The 17516-nt window shown below is 34.7% G+C and overlaps 1 pseudogene across 1 annotated transcript in view; it reads left to right on the top strand.

Annotated features, from left to right (window-relative positions):
• The window catches only part of LOC145090008 (methylthioribose-1-phosphate isomerase-like), a 50084-nt pseudogene that overhangs the window by 15530 nt on the left and 17038 nt on the right, over positions 1–17516 (top strand). The window contains exon 3 of the transcript XR_013701425.1: positions 15871–15923. The product of XR_013701425.1 is annotated as a methylthioribose-1-phosphate isomerase-like (transcript). The remainder of the gene's footprint in view (positions 1–15870; positions 15924–17516) is intronic.

The raw sequence follows: 17516 nt of genomic DNA, 5'->3' as shown, positions 1-17516 counted from the left end.
CTCAAATGTTTTATGCTTTTCATGTGGAATACCAATAGTTTGCATGGTTTTATGGTATTCACTTAATAACTTAATTGTCTCCTCTACAACATTATATTCAAGAATGCATCCTTCATGTTTATTTTTGTTTTTAACATGCCTTTTTATATCCTTCATACACATTTCAAATGGATACATCCATTGGAAGCATATTGGACCATATGACTGTACTTCCTTAATAATGTGTATTCATGTTTATCACTCTTGAAACATAAAGATATTACTCTTGAACTTATAAAGACATTTAGTTCTTTATTTATTAGACATGGGAGTAATGTGACACATAATGACATTAAATGAATTTCTTTAGAGTCATAATAACTATACGAAATCATTGGTTAAGTTTGAGTAGTTTTGGCTGGAAAATGAGAAAAGTATATTACTTAAAAGAAAAAAATGTTAGTAGTAATGTCTTAGTGGGTGTAACATCCTAAAAAATTAAGACTAGGTTCTTAAATTAGTAAAGTAAATTACCAAAAAATTATTTATATAAATAAATCATTATGGGTTAATCAGATCATTAAATTATACGAGGTTAGAAAGTTAAAAGTAGAACATAATAACATTTTAAAAGTTAAAGGGCCAAAAGTGTCGAATTAGCAAAGTGACTTGACCAAAGGGCCGACTCAACTAATGTAAGGGACTAAAAAGGTTATATAATGTATGGAGGAGGGATTCTTATGTCATAACTTAAGTTAAAAACAAAAAATAGGAGTTATGGTCAAAATTCGCAAAAAGGTGTAAACTTGGGGGACCAAATGGTAAACTTTTGGAAAGTAAGAAGCACTATCATCTCCCTCATGCATCTAAATCATGTATTGCAAGGAAAATGGGTTACCATGGTTATTTCGATTCATTTGTGCAACCAAGAATTGATTCAAGTCAAGATTAGAGCATTCAAGCAAAGCAAAGAGGAATCAAAAGCTTGCTAGGTATAATCTCTTCTCTTCTGTATCTAAAATTTGAATTCAAGGTTTTGGTAAAACCCTAATGTATAAATTAGCTCCATATAATGGTTAAGTTTTGGGTTTCTAACATCCATTGAGTTGTTTTGATGATCCCAATCTCAATCTAATCATGCATCCTATTGATGGATTTGAGGATTTGGGTGAAAATCCTCATGAACCCTAGAAATCCAAATTGGGGATTTCTTGTTTATATGTTAAATTTGACTGGATTCTGTGACCTAGATGATTTTGATGACAATGAATCCAATTGGAACACTCAAACACATTAATGATGGTAGAATCATGTATAATCTTGTATTGAAATGGTTGTTGTGATAACATAATGAAATCAATGCAATCCTTTATAGTTGAGCAATTGATGAGTAAAGTAAGTTCATAATTATGGATGAATACTCTTGGAATGATTTGAATTCAAAACATAAGGTGTTGCTTGATACCTAGATTGTTATACAAAGTTATATACCATAAGGGCATTTTGGGAAACATAGAATGGAATTGAGGATTCCATAATTGGATTAAGTACTTGCAATAATATTGATAGTGGTTCTTTGTTCCTAACAGCTTTTATATGCGTATTCAGTGAGTTAGGACCAAACTATATGAATTTTAGAATGTAAAATTGGAAATTTGACAACTTCAACTTTCATATGAACTTAAGGATCATTATATCCATAATGGTTTCAATGAGAACTTAATGGATTAAGTGGAGTGGTTTAAGATGATAAAACTATTGGATTAATGTCTAAGTCCATAACTATATTTGGTATGTACTTGACCCGACCCGGCATGGTCCATTTGGGTTGCACTTCACCGACACAATTTATATGGATAATCTTTTGAGAATAGTATATTTATGATTATACTAATATATTATAAGTTCTAATATATTAATATGGAATCATATTATTTAATTAGTATTGATAAAGAATTAATTTAGAGTTAATTAAGTGATCAAAATGAACTAATTAAATATGGACTCTTATATATATATGGAATGGGCCAACTTCATTTAGGTTGGGCTAAGCTTTCATGGATAGTCCATGGAGTGTTTAACCCATGGATCATATCAAATGAAAGGTCATGGGTTTAACCCTAGTTTCCATACTATATAATGATGTCCTTGGTTGGTGAAATTGTCACTAGTGTGGGTACACTAAGAGGGCTAGCCGATTTCACTAGAGAGAACCAAAGTATTCTTATTCTCAAAGTCTTCCAAGGTGTTTTGGTGATTTGTGATTCCACTTGAGGCTTCCACACTATTGGGGCTAAGCTCTTAAAGCTTGAAGACATCAAGCTACACCAAAAGGTATGTCATCTAACTAGTCTTTGTAGTATAGTTGCCTCATAGTATGCTAGTTAGGATTAAAGCCTTGGAAAGTTCATATTTGCATGTATAATAGAGAAAACATAGATCCAAGGTATTTAGGGTTGCATGTACACTTAGGAATGTTAGAATGCTCAAACTTCCAACAAAAACAACTGCTAATCACGTGTGAGAACCCATACAAGTGGTGCAAAGATTATTGGAAGAGGTCTTCAAGAACTATGCAAAGTAGAATGTTATTATGAGAACATTTTCACTTTTTGGGCATACATATCATTCTACACAACCACATGTTAAATTCCACATGCCCCGTGTGGAACCTCCTGTTTGGGAAATGTTTTTCTCCACATAACATTTGCAAATAGACTTAGATTTATGCATGGTTTTCCCTTATATTCATATTTTTACATGAGTAATGGTTCGAAGAAATAAAATTTAGTAATTAAACCAATGAGGGGTATTTTGGTCACTTTAATGACTTATGTCCATATTGTATAGGTAGTGGTGAAGTGTATTGCTCAAAGGAAAGGGACTAGAAGAGGACTAGCTAGTGTTCTTGTGATTGAGGTGTGTATGTGTTGGCATTTTCCGACTTTGGGGGTACATGGCAAAATGATTTTTTTATAGTGAAATTCTAATGTTATGATATATGAAATGTTTTGAAATGGAAATGTTAAATGCTTTTGGAAAGAATGTTTTGAAAGAATTCCTTGAAGGAGAGAATGTTTTTGAAGCAAAGAATGTTTTAGAAGAACAAATGTTATTATAATGTGTTTGAAATGCTTTGAAATATAGACACCTTACTTTTGAAATAAGTATTTTGATACTAACGTATAAAATGTGTAAAGCATGTAAAGTGATGACAAGTGTAGTGGTGTTGCTTATGATGACATGTGCGGAATAAGAAAAGATCTAGTGAATCATCATGCAAACTCAAGAACATATGGAGTAAATAATTATTTTTAAGCTCATATTAGATCTAGAAAGGATATACAAATGGGTTTGTATAAATTTCTCTATCTAGTCTAACACTCCCAATGGTTCTCTTACATAATGAGAGTCACTCACTTCCTATTTATAGGAAAGACTCAACCCATTTACACATACAAGAGGGTTAGACCAAGACTCCACATCCAAGCATGAATTTGCACCCTAACATCATTAGGTTATAAGGAGTACTGATGTAGTACTCAAGACCACTAAGTTGATACAGTATGTACGTGATCAACTGCAGACCACATAGAGTTGCCAGAAGAGTTATGCTGACCAAAGACATTTAGACCCCGAGTTTTAGGTTGGAAATTATGTGCTTGTGAGGGTGTCATCTGGTTCTAGAAATAGGGTAATTTGGGCCCCCGATATATTGGTCTCTTCAAGATTATTTCTTGGGTGGGTAATATGCATATAGGTTGGATCTGCCTAATGAACATAGCCAAATCCACAACATGTTCCATGTATCTCAGTATGGAAGTGTTTGGCTGATGATTTTGTAATGGTTCCCTTGGATAAAATTCAGGTTGATAAGTGTCTGAATTATGTGGAAAGACCGATTGCGATCCTTGATAGGAAGATGAAGACCTTGTGCAACAAGGTTGTTGGTTTGGTGAATATGTAATGGCAACATCAAAAGGGTTCAGAGTGTACATGGGATCCCAATGAAGAGATGAAGGAGTATTACCTAGAGTTATTTGTAGCAGCAAACTTTGAGGATGAAGTCTGATTCAAGTGTGGGAGATTTGTAACACTCGTATCCTCAGGTATAATTCTTTAAGTCTAAAATGTCATTTTAGCATTTTAGGTGTGCTACCCTAAGCGTAGGATAGTCCTCTACACTGGGCGTAGCTGATTGATCGCATGTAGAGGTTTAATGCTCTACGCTGAGCATAGAGCGAGTTATGTTGAGCATAGGTGCGCAGCATCAAAACCCTAATTGAAGGGTTGTGAGCACTATTTAAAGGTTTCTAACTCCTTGAGAGCTTCTCTATCCTTAGCCTCCACTCTCTTATTCATTCATCTCGAAACACTAGCCACCTTATGAGAGATTTGAGGCCTATGAGTGTTCTTGTGTGCATCTTTGAAGGAGAAGTTCATAGGAGAAGCATTTGGGAGTTTCAAGCTTTATGGATCTAGACTTTTTGACCTCATAATCCATCTCTAAGAGGTATAATGTTTCCATCTTGATGTTCCTTAATGTTAGATATAACTAGCTCATGGGTTTATATACTTTTTGACCCATAACCTTGGTCTTAGGGAGTATGAGCCACTCCAAGTCTTTTGAGTATCATTTCCAGACATTTTTGAGCTTGTAAATTCATAAAAATGAGAGCTTGGTTACTTTCGTCCTCCCATGCATGAGTTATTGAGCATTAGAGTACTTCATGAACTTAGGATTTGGTTTTATTGCTCTTTGTTGGCATGTGGAGGGATAAAGTCAGAGACTTTATCCATTAGGACGTTTATTAGATTCAGATCTAAAAGTTTAAAGAGTTAACATTTCTGTATTAAGAGCTTAATGCAACTTTTAGATATCAGGTAGCTACACTTAGCCTAAATTCCTCTACGCTGAGTGTAGTATAGTTTTTGCCCGCTTTCATCTGAAGCTCTATGCTAATCGTAGATTCAGGATGTACGCTCAATGTAGGTTGACTGATGGTTGACTGGCTTTTTGACGAGTTTGACTTTTGGTCAAATGGGGTGGGTCTTAGTCTTGGAAGGGAAAACTGGAATTTTGTCCCAAATAGGGTTAGCTATGAACTGAGACCCTTTAATATGGATTATTACCTTAATTTCTGATTAGGGTTTTATTGTGTATATGGTTAGTGTGAGGAGTTCTAGTATCCACAGCTCGAGTGTGTGATTTGTCTGTCTGTAGATTTGTAACATCCCAAAAATCAGGGAAAAAATTTCATTTTTCAAAACCAAACCACAACCATAAATGTTTACTAAACTTGGTTTCCGAAAGTCAAAATAAAAATTCAGAGTATCCCAAAATCAAATCTCATAAAAACTGAAGAATGTGCACGATCAAGCCTTCGCCTTGCCCAATCATCTAAAGTACCTGAACATAACACTTAAACTATAAGCCAAAACTTTGTGAGTTCCCCCAAAGTACCACACACAACAAAAACAATATACATAATGCATGTTGGGTCCAAAGTCTCCTGACTGGATTACCCTAACCTACAACTTCCTGGTTGGATTGCTACTCTAGCCCATAATCTCCTGATTTGATTGCCACTAGCCCACAATCGCCCAATTGGATTGCCACTCTAGCCCATAATCTACCGATTGCATTGCCACTGGGTTTGTTGTCCGACAACACAAAACAATACAACCTCAATCCAAACCACACTATGTCAACATATGTAATCTATTGGGCCGACATTGGTATCTTTGACCCACAAGTATAATGAGAAAAACTCACCTCACAGTATGAAAAGATAGCAGAAAAGAATGTTGCTCCAAATGCCAACAATAAAGGTCACCTATACGAAAAATAGTGACCTAAACTCAAACTACAACTCAAAATACCCAAAATACCCTAAGCCAAACTTGGTCAAACCCCAAGTCAAATATCGAAGTCAGAAGGTCAAAAAGTCAAGGAAAGCCAAGATGGTTGAGTATGACCCGTCTATTCAACTAAATGATGGGCATAGTCGCGACCTAAGAAATTATCGGGGCTTCAGCCCCCTACGCACAACATACCACTTAGTACAACTGACATACTCCGCTTGGACCAACTCTTTATCATTAAGTGATTATTTCTTAAAGACCTTTCACCCAATTTTAGATCTAGACCCAAAACATCATTCTAAGTCATAAAGTTTCTATCTTTATGACTTTCCATGTCTAGAAAAGGTCCAAAAGCTAAAACCCTAACTTAATAATCCATTAAGACATCATAAATCTTGCATGGAAGGAATAAAAGGACCAATATCACATTTTTATGGTTCCTAACACCTAAAAATATCTGAAAGGATAACTCTTCTGGTTAGAGTAATCCGTACTCATGAACACCAAGCCTATGGGACCAAAAATCAATACAAAAACTAGGCTAGAAAGATCTAAGCAAATAACTCATCAAGTTTTGGACTTTATAACTCCAAAGGATGCTTGAGGGTGAAACACTTTTAGATCCAAGATTCTTTTAGCTTCCAAGATGATTTCCCTTCCTTCTTCTTCCTTCAAGAACACAAAAAATGCACTCTCAAGCTCAAAAGCTCACATTAAGGATTAGGGTTTGTTAGGGATGAATTAGGAAATGAAGGCTGATAAGGGAAAAGGTCTTAAGAAGTTAATGATTCTTAAATAGGGCTCAAACCCTAAAAATTAGGGTTTGCACTTTTTCCATATATGTCCTACGCACATAAGAGTACGCCCAGCCTACGCGAGAAACCACACGTTTTTCATTAAGTGACAATAGGACCAATTTTGCAACAAATTTGATTCTAAGGGGTATAAATAGAAAAATACATGGATCAAGGTGTTACAAGATTAAGGTGAGTCTTCTCGCTATACTGTGTAGTATGCTATTTGTCTTTGTGACTCTAGAATTGGTATTTAGGGTTGGGCTCGTTGGTATGCTGGGTTGGGTCCGTTAGTATGTTGGGTTGGGTCCGTTTGTATCTGTAACATCCTGACTCCCAGATATTTCTTTTATTTATTTATTTGGGGTTTTATGAGTGACTCGATGAGTTATGAGCCTAACTCGTCGCGTAGAGTCCGATTTGGTCACATGGGTTTAATGACCGACTCGAAGAGTCAGAGACCTGACTCGCCGAGTAGGCACTGTGAGGTGAAACCCTAAATCCCTGGGTTTGGAGCCTATTTAAGAGAACTTATGTCCTTATTTCTGCCTCACCAGCAGCCTGACACCCTTGAGTGAAACCCTAAATGTGTGTAGTGAGCTATGAGAGTTATAAAGCTAATTTTTGAGTATTCTAGTGCATCTTTTGAGGAGAAGAGGAGATTATCCAGAAAGGAACGAGGAGGAGCTGTTGGATCTAGTGCTATATTGACCAAGAGCTTCTGTAGAAGGTATGGAGCCTACACCTTTCTTATCTTATGGGTTAGATCTCGTGATTATGGGAGATTAGGGCTTTTACCACTTTTTATTGGGACATTAAGTGCATTGAGTCTAACAGGAGGTCTAGACTTTAGATCTAGACCTTGTTGTTGGATTAATGTCTAAGTCCATAACTATATTTGGTATGCACTTGACCCGACCCGGCATGGTCCATTTGGGTTGCACTTCACCGGCACAATTTATATGGATAATGTTTTGAGAATAGTATATTAATATATTATAAGTCCTAATATATTAATATGGAAGCATATTATTTAATTAGTATTGATCAAGAATTAATTTAGAATTAATTAAGTAATCAAAATGAACTAATTAAATATGGACTCTTAGATATATATATATATATATATATATATATATATATATATATATATATATATATATGTGTGTGTGTGTGTGTGATGGGCCAAGTTCATTTAGGTTGGGCTAAGCTTTCATGGATAGTCCATGGAGTGTTTAACCCATGGATCATATGAAATGAAAGGTCATGGGTTTAACCCTAGTCTCCACACTATATAAAGATGTCCTTGGTTGGTGAAATTAGCACTAGTGTGGGTGCACTAAGAGGGCTAGCCAATTTTATTAGAGAGAACCAAAGTATTATTATTCTCAAAGTCTTCCAAGGTGTTTTGGTGATTTGTGATTCCACTTGAGGCTTCCATACTATTGGGGCTAAGCTCTTAAAGCTTGAAGACATCAAGCTACACTAAAGGTATGTCATCTAACTAGTCTTTGTAGTATAGTTGCCTCATAGTATGCTAGTTAGGATTAAAAGCCTTGGAAAGTTCTTATTTGCATGTATAATAGAGAAAACATAGATCCAAGGTTTATAGGGTTGCATGTACACCATAGGAGTGTTAGAATGCTTAAAACCCAACAGTGGTATCAGAGACAGGTTTATTTTCTTGTTATACTTGTAAAACTGGCTGAAAAATCGAATTTTTATGTTGTCTACTCAGTAGACTCGCCGAGTCCATAAAGGGACTCGACGAGTCCAAGGCAAAATGCATCCAACTCGCCGAGTTTGTTCTTGCACTCTACGAGTTGGAACCCCAGACATCATATATTCGACTATTTTGGCTGGAATTGGACTAGGAACATTACCCTAAGATGTTTTTGGACTTATAAACTTGTTTTTGATGTGGTAATGTTCATGCTAATCCAATTTCAAAGATGATTGTCAATAGCTTCATGTTTTGTATTAGTTTAAAAGTTATGTTAATTACATGAAAAAGTTTGATGTGTATTATCTTTGTTCATATGAGTTGCATAGATTAATAGATAAGTTAATTAAATAGTTGTTTTCAATCCATTTTAATCTAAAAGTTGATTCTAAAATGTGTTTGTGTAACTTTTCCATAACTTGTCCTCAAGTTACATGAAAAGTCACATTTAAGTTTCTTAAAACTCATAAAAATTGTCATATGTTACAAAATGAAGAGTCTTGTTCTCATTAAATGGTTTTATGACTCCATAACTTTTCCTCAACTTGTGGAGGTTCAAGAGTCTCTTCATTAAATAAAATATGTGTAACCTTAGTTAAACTCATAAAGCTTCCATAAGTTATGAATTATGAAGAGTCACTTTCTTAATTAGTTTAATGTCTTCCATAACTTGTCCTCAAGTTATGGAACTTGAAGAGTTTTTAATTAAAACTATTTTAAACACATAAGTTATGGAATTGAAGAGTTTTGAATAGTTTCAAAACTTGCCCTCAAGTTTTGGAATTTGTAAAGTTTTCTCTTGAATACTTTAGTTCCAAGTTAAGCCCTTAGAATTTTAAAAGTTAAAATTCAACCCTTATACTTTATAATATTATAAGTTAATAATATATATATATATATATATATATATATATATATATATATATATATATATATATAAAATAGCAAGTCAGTCTTACCATTAGTAGGCCTCATTCATGAAGCCGGTCTATAAGGGGGGTATAAGGTTACTGCCTATAAAATGGCAGTTTAATGGGTGTCCACTCTCACCCACCGCTTCCTTGACTGGTGGAGGGTTGTTAGCCGAATGGGTAGGACAAAGACTATAAATTCTCCATTCATTAAAAGTATTAATGATAAATACCAAGTAACTAAACCTTTTATAAATACCCAATCTTAGTTACTTAGGAAAATGTGAATAAGGTGCTAATCCATGAAATTACACTTTGTACTTTGTTTAAGTTGGTTTGTGGAGCGTGTGTGGTTAACCGGCACACTAACTCGTATTTAATAAGGTAGGCAAAGGGTAACTTAATGTTTATCATAGTATCGATGGAGCTTATGTGGTTAACCGGCACATCGATTGAGGGGCGAACACTTAAGGGTACCAAGTAATTTGCATGGTTACTTCACACCTTGTTTTGTGATCCTCGGCATCCTAGTCACAAAACCTGAAGGGCACACTCGAGATTGAAACATGCCATTGAACAGTTCAATGAATCTCAAAAGATATAGGGGTTTCAAATCCAATTAAAAACCTAATAATTTATTTCGTTTTTCATGGTGGAAATTGGTGAATCGTCATTCACCTACCTTCAAATATTCTATAGCTTGGATTACGGCATCCCTCTTCCAAGTTATAAAATATTGTGTTGGGTCCTAGCCTTAATATTTCATATTGGGTGTTATATTAAGGACCTTAGATCAACTATCTTGAATATCTCCCAAAAGATGTCTAGTTTAGACATCTATGATCTTCCCAAAAACTCTTGGAACTTCACACTTCCTCCACCTCCTCCAATTATTCTCCATATCGCACAAGTTGAAGGTCACTCTAGCCCTATTGGCAAGCAAGGTCTATATGTGCACACATCTTGGAGATGAAGTCACATATTGACTAGCTGGAAGAGTTGGGTGCCAAAGTCTTGAGAAAGTTGGATGTACAATCACTTTCTAAGTCACATAGTGAGTTCCTTTGGGACTCCTATGAAACAGACTATGACAAGACCCTTAATGATCTTATCTATTTGCTAAGATCAACTTCCTAAAACTTTATGGACATTGACAATGGTGACACTGGAAATCCAGAAAAAACATTCTCTTCCCAATGGAAAGGGATCGGCCATAGTCAACTCGGTTGACCAAATGGTAAAGAGAAAGGCTAAGTCTGTGATAGTCCCATGTACCATTACCAAAGCGTCCATATGTTAAATTTCCAAAGGATGGGGCATTGATTCCGAAGCTGCCAAATTTACCTAAGGATGTTAAAGTCAATAAGCTTGACTCTACTTCAGGTAAAGTCCATTATCTAACTCTGTTAAGCTCCTATTTGGAGATTCTATTACATAATGTGACTGGGTCACTTGGTGATGTTATAAGAATCAAAGAAAGAGAGAAAGCTTAAAGGAAGTATATGCTCCTTCTGATCGCGAAGATAGATTTCGATCGCATCAGAATTTTGAATCCGTTACTTAGGAGTTATGACACATTGCTTAGGAATAGATAACAACAAGGTTTTCATATGGATTGTAAGGATAAGTTTTCCACAAAGTTTTAAAATAAAAGGAAAAAGGATCCTTACAATGACATTTGTGAAAAACTGTTGCTTATATGATTCCATTGATAGCAATATTGGAAAATGGATTTGATTTTTCGTTTGTGGTAGTGTCTAAATTTACCAAATAAGGAAAGATTCTCATCACCCAAGGTTTCAGTTGGATAGAAACTTGGAAATCATGCAAGTTGTATAGTATGATGAATGAGAACTTTTAGCTTTGGAAAAATTAAGACTAGTTCCTTGTTTACATGTATACGTGAATCAAGTGAAGGACTAAGAGATCGAGTACACATTCTTGTGCACTGATCAAGTCCACCACAAAAGATCTATAAGACTATTCGTCATGATTTACTAAAGTTTAGTAAATATGGTTACACTTACAAGTTTAAGTGTAATTCTGAAACATTGGAAAATTTTCAATGTATGACAGAACGAATAAGAAGAATCAAATTAGGCAGAAGGATAAAAGTTTCTCAAATTTGAAAAGATGGGAGACTACTTTAGTATCATGTTTTAAGATCATCATAATGATTTTGAGACCTTATCACAATTCATCCTCTAAGTGCATTCTGATAGTTAAGAAGAGGAGTTATGACTTGTTGAAGTGGTTAAATCAAGAAGATGATTCATACTTCGTTCCAAAAACAATTCTTAGAGTTATAATCTAAGATTGTAACTTGAATGACATGTCTTAAAGAAGGCTTAAAACACTTGTCAAATGTAAGAGTAAAAGTTTTCTACTCTTGTACATTTGAAATTGGTAATTTGTGATGTTTTGGATAAAACAAAGATCAACTAAGGCCAATTGTGTTAAGTGTCTGTCTTGATTAGAATCGTCACTATCTCTTGAATATTTGGCATGTAAGTCTTATAGGTCAAGGAGACAGTGGGAGTCTAAAAGATCCTAAGAGGGTTTCAAGAAGTAATCAAAAATAAAAATTTGTATTTCACCACTAGCACACAACTAGAGGTTTATACATATCGTGTTGACATTTCTGTGCCCATTCTAGTTAAGCTGGCTATACATTGGAGTTCTTCATGTTCTCAATTGTTTGCATAACTACTTGGAAGCAATGGCAGGCCCTTGAGCTGCCAGGTGGCAAGAAGTAAAGATTGCACAAGTTCAATCCATATGAGTTAGGGTTTGTCACTAACCTAGTCTTATGATTATGGTTTGACAAATTCACGTGGATAAGAACACATATACCATAAAATCTAAGTGTCATAAGGTTTCTCTTCGGCTCATGAAAATGATGGTAAGGAAACTCTTTCACTAAGTAAATTCTAAGTAGACAGCAATTGTGATATTTGCAGTTCTCAAAGTCGTTAGTGGAGCATGCGTGGTTAACCGACACACTAACATTGACTTATGAGAACTGGCAAAAAATCTAAACAATTGAGACTATGATTACGACATCCTTTTTCATAGTTCTGAAATTGTTTAGACACACCTGTGAGCTATCTAAGATAAGGTGTATAATTTTGATAAAGCCTTATCAAAGCAATCTAGTATCAGAAATCTGAACTTTGGTAAGAAAGTCAATAAAGTATTGATTTCTAGAAGTCTAGTTGATTTCTGGGTACATGTCAAAGCTACTAGGAGCATAAGTGTTATGCTAATAATCATCATGTTAGTGGGAGCATGATAATTATGATAAGAATTGCAAGTTAGCAATGTTAATTATAGAAAACAAAAGTTTCAATTCGTGAGGTTGCAGGGGTTGAAAAAGTTGTTTTGCTATAATTAAGGGAGAGGAAATTATACTTCATTTCAATTATGAAAAGATTAGATTGAGTTTATAATCATTCTAAAGAGCTTATATTGAGATTTTAATCACCTTTAGTCAAGAATATATATGAATTTCATGTTGGATTGGTTCAACTTAAGAAAAATTCTATATATTGCGTTCTCAAAATTCGATTATGATTACGACATCCCTTTTCATAGTCAAAATTTGAGAATATGGCAAACAAAAATTATTATGGCAAAAGACTAGTCTAGAACCATGTCTTTATGTGAAACATCATGAATCGTGTCCCATTTACTTTGGGTACAAGATCGATTACATGTGCTATAATATTTATCCTTTCTGAATTTTCCAAATGCATTGGGGAATTAAGGGGAACAATGTCTAGAATTGGATATGACTAAAGTGATTAAGCAATTGTCGAGGACAATCTATGGTTTACCAAAGATTGGTTGCTCAAGGACAGTGGGAAGTATACTGTTAATATTGGAAGGACCATATTGACATAGTCTAAAAAGAGGCAACTCTTGTTTCGAAGTGGTAGTCAAAATGGGAATATAGAGTTGTCATCATAGGTGGAAGCAATCTGTGTAAGGTTAAAGAAACTTAATGCAAGAAGCATGTTCAAAGCAATGTGCTTTGAATTTGAGACATCGTTTCCATGGAATTTCTCTCCATTGGAATACTCTGTAATGATTGTTGCCAAGTCTTTGTGGCTTTGTGCATAATTATTACAAGAGGAACAGTGCATATAAGTATAAAATCTAAACAAATTTCGATAAATGTTAGGAATTATTACATTTACAACAAGGATTTGGAAGTGTGAAAAGAGAATCATTGAAATTATGTTCAATTGATCTAGTTCAAAAAGAAAAGGATCATAGGCAAACATAGAGTGCATACTTGGTGTATGGAAAAGCTATTGTTTAGAAAAACGTAGTGTACATGCTTGGAGCATGGGACACCTAGTGTTTTAATTCAAGTATAAAGCTGATAAAACCGAAACAATAAATAATGAGTAATGAGTATGGTGATAAATAGAAAGTGTTTTCTTTATATTCATAGGTTTTGATGCCATATTAGATTAATTTATTCTTGTGTTTCACTTTGCATGTTTTGACTTCCATAATAACTAGGTTACTCTTCTGGAATGACTAAGTTATTCAAACCATCCACAGTCGGTCATATGTTGGAAGTAGATATGAATCAAGACTGTCATGGGTTGGCTTTTAGAGGTCCAAGTTGGTGGAAAAACTTGTGCTACAACACTCATGAGTGCTCATAAGTTCTGAGTATTGGATTTAACCCGCGCTCATTTGAATCACTTCATGGATTTTATCACGAGTGATCATGAGACGATAATATCTTATATTCTTCAAACCTAGAGATATGAGCTATTACTATGAGTTGATAGTACATTGATTGCACGAAAACGCATTGGTAACTCGATGTTATAAAACATGCCTTTGTGTATGATTCAACAAGTAGTAGAACAAGCCATATGAGTCGAAGTTTATCCATTCCTTTTACCTTCGGGATAAAAGCGATATCTGTGGGCCCCTCGATGATTTAATGATGATACATGTGAGTGCTTGGCCAAGCCAGGACTGATTTGATTTGTTCAATCAGTCAGTCATCATGAATCGGAAATCGGGAAACAACAAATGGACAGAGAGAATGATTATAATCCATGTCTCAGTCCATATGATATCTAGAATGGAGGAATATATGATCCCTTATCTAATGGACAAGTCATTGACAAAGATCAGAGTTCGACAGCGACTTTAAGAGCTACGATTACCAGTTAGGTTTTGAAGTCATACTCAATAATAGTTTTAGACTTATCCAAGTGGGAGACTGTTGGATTAACGTGTAAGTCCATAACTATATTTGGTATGTACTTGACCCGACCCGGCATGGTCCATTTGGGTTGCACTTCATCGACACAATTTATATGGATAATCTTTTGAGAATAGTATATTAATATATTATAAGTTCTAATATATTAATATGGAAACATATTATTTAATTAGTATTGATCAAGAATTAATTTAGAATTAATTAAGTAATCAAAATGAACTAATTAAATATGGACTCTTAGATATATGTGTGTGATGGTCCAAGTTCATTTAGGTTGGGCTAAGCTTTCATGGATAGTCCATGGAGTGTTTAACCCATGGATCATATGAAATGAAAGGTCATGTGTTTAACCCTAGTCTCCACACTATATAAAGATGTCCTTGGTTGGTGAAATTGGCACTAGTGTGGGTACACTAAGAGGGCTAGCTAATTTCACTAGAGAGAACCAAATTATTCTTATTCTCAAAGTCTTCCAAGGTGTTTTGGTGATTTGTGATTCCACTTGAGGCTTCCACACTATTGGGGCTAAGCTCTTAAAGCTTGAAGACATCAAGCTACACCAAAAGGTATGTCATCTAACTAGTCTTTGTAGTATAGTTGCCTCATAGTATGCTAGTTAGGATTAAAAGCCTTGGAAAGTTCTTATTTGCATGTATAATAGAGAAAACATAAATCCAAGGTTTATAGGGTTGGAGGTACACCATAGGAGTGTTAGAATGCTTAAAACCTAACACTTGTGAGGTCCATAGAGTCCAAAGGTCCTAGATCTATGCAGCCATATAAGAGTAGTTGTACTTAAACACCCTTGTTAGAGTTGTATTGGCATTTTAGAGCAAAATATGTCATGCATGAACGTAAAGATCGAAGTTTTATGTGACATTCGATCCTTGGGAGCCTAGATCTAGAGTGTAGTGTAGTAGACCAGCCTTGAAACGTATGAATGATAATTTAGACTGAAGGGAATCGCCGAGTCAACGTGCTGACTCGACGAGTCGACTAGGGTTTTCCCCGATGAGTCTGGACATGGGTAACTCAGCGAGTTGACAGGACAACTCGACGAGTTGAGTTGGGTTTTTGCGAGGTTCTGGAGGAACAAGGGGGACTCGACGAGTCACATAGATGCACTCGGCGAGTCGGGTCAACATGGACAATTGACTCGAGTGTTGACTTTTGTTGACTTTAGGTTTTGGTCAAGGCATGGAGTATGGGGACCGTGGAGGGGTAAAATGGTCTTTTACCCATTCCATGAGTTTGAGAGAGAGAGAGAGAGAGAGAGAGAGATTTACCTAGTTTATTTTGAGTTGTGATTTAAGTGTTGATTAAGATTATTATCTTATGTGTTAGGCGGAGGCTAGTTCGAGATTCGTGTATGAGATTATTACTTACTTGATTACGATGTGAGTCTTTTCACTATACTTACTATGAGTGGTATGTATGTGTGATCGGAGGGTCTTATGTGTTATATTGAATATTTTGATATATATTGCATTATGTCTTGGTGATTTATGCTTAGTATTATTATTATGAGCTTGTTGAGTTAGGATCGGAGGTTCCATCCGAGTTGTGGGACCGTAGGGTCTCCACTGAGACACATTGACATGAGGGTCGTATTAAGTTAGCCTTGAGTGGCTAATGTGATGTGTGTGGTATGTTGGGGAACTCACTAAGCTTGTGCTTACCGTGTTATGTGTTATGCGTTTCAGGTACATCTCAGGATCACGGGAAGACACTGGTTTGATTGTGCACACACTTGAGTTGGAGATATGTTTTTAGAGGATCCTGGATTCGTGTTATAAACAGTTTTTGGAACATGTGTTTTGATAACTTGATGTTTGTGGGATTTGTGGTTTTGAAATGAGAAAATTGGGGTTTTAAATGAAAATTTTTGTTTGAAAATTTACGGTGTTACAGTATGCTGGATTGAGCCCGTTTGTAATATTTAATTTGTTATTTTTAACTTTATTTTTACTTTTCTTCTAAAATTAAACAAATTTTTTTAATGAATAAACAAATAAAATAATTGGATTCAATTCAGAAATTAAAAGCAAAATTGCATTAATAAAATTGATATGCATTTATTATTATATTTATTATAATTATTATATTTAAATATTATTTAGAATTACTAAAATGAAAAAAACCTATAAAATAATAAGTAGAAAAAAATAAATCAAAAAATCTTACAAAACAACATGTATCAAATGCAATGAAAATATAACATGTATCAAAAATATCTTTATTTGTTAGATTTAATTATTATTATCATATTATGGATATCAAATCTAAAATAGATTTAAAATCAAATTTATTTAACACGTGAAATGATATATACTTTGCCCAAAATCCATACATGTGGTGCTCCGCGATATCCTTATCCTATCTTTCGATTTATGGCCTAAAACAGGAGAACGAAAATACTGTGAAAAGCATACAATAATGGATGTCGACTAATTCCAATAACATGAAGACGCCGATTGTTTTTATTTATTTATTTTATTTTATTTATTTATTTATTTATTTTACCTCTTTCTTGCTCACTTCACAACCACTGCTGCGTGAGACGAGATATGTAAACATATTACCTATAATAATGCTTTTGATCTTAGGATTTTTAGATATAGCTTGCTCGCTATAGAGTATATTACGTTTATCCTCAAATTTAAAGCACCAGGGTAAACCGATAAGACTTCGATATAAATTGTGCATGTACATAGTTTTTTGTTAATGTAGTCATGTGTAGATGATCGATCTCGTTATTATTATGATAATAATAATTAAATCCTAAATTTATGGTGGTTTAGCTGTGTAGGGGACTCCCACTTGTCACAAGTCACAACTGAGTGATATGTCCTCCCTACAAAATCGAAAGCAAAAAAAATAAATAATAATAATAAAAATGTTGTTGATAACGACTACTCTATGCAGAAAAAAAAACGTGTAGCGAAGTGGTAGATGCATCCGCAACTATATTCTATAAATAGCAACCTCTT

The sequence above is a fragment of the Lactuca serriola genome, chromosome 2 (assembly GCF_051521515.1).
Source record: "Lactuca serriola cultivar US96UC23 chromosome 2, Lser_US96UC23_V15, whole genome shotgun sequence".
In the NCBI taxonomy this organism is placed as follows: Eukaryota; Viridiplantae; Streptophyta; class Magnoliopsida; order Asterales; family Asteraceae; genus Lactuca; species Lactuca serriola.
Note: the sequence above shows the minus strand (reverse complement) of the source record. Positions and strands in the feature narration are given on the sequence as shown.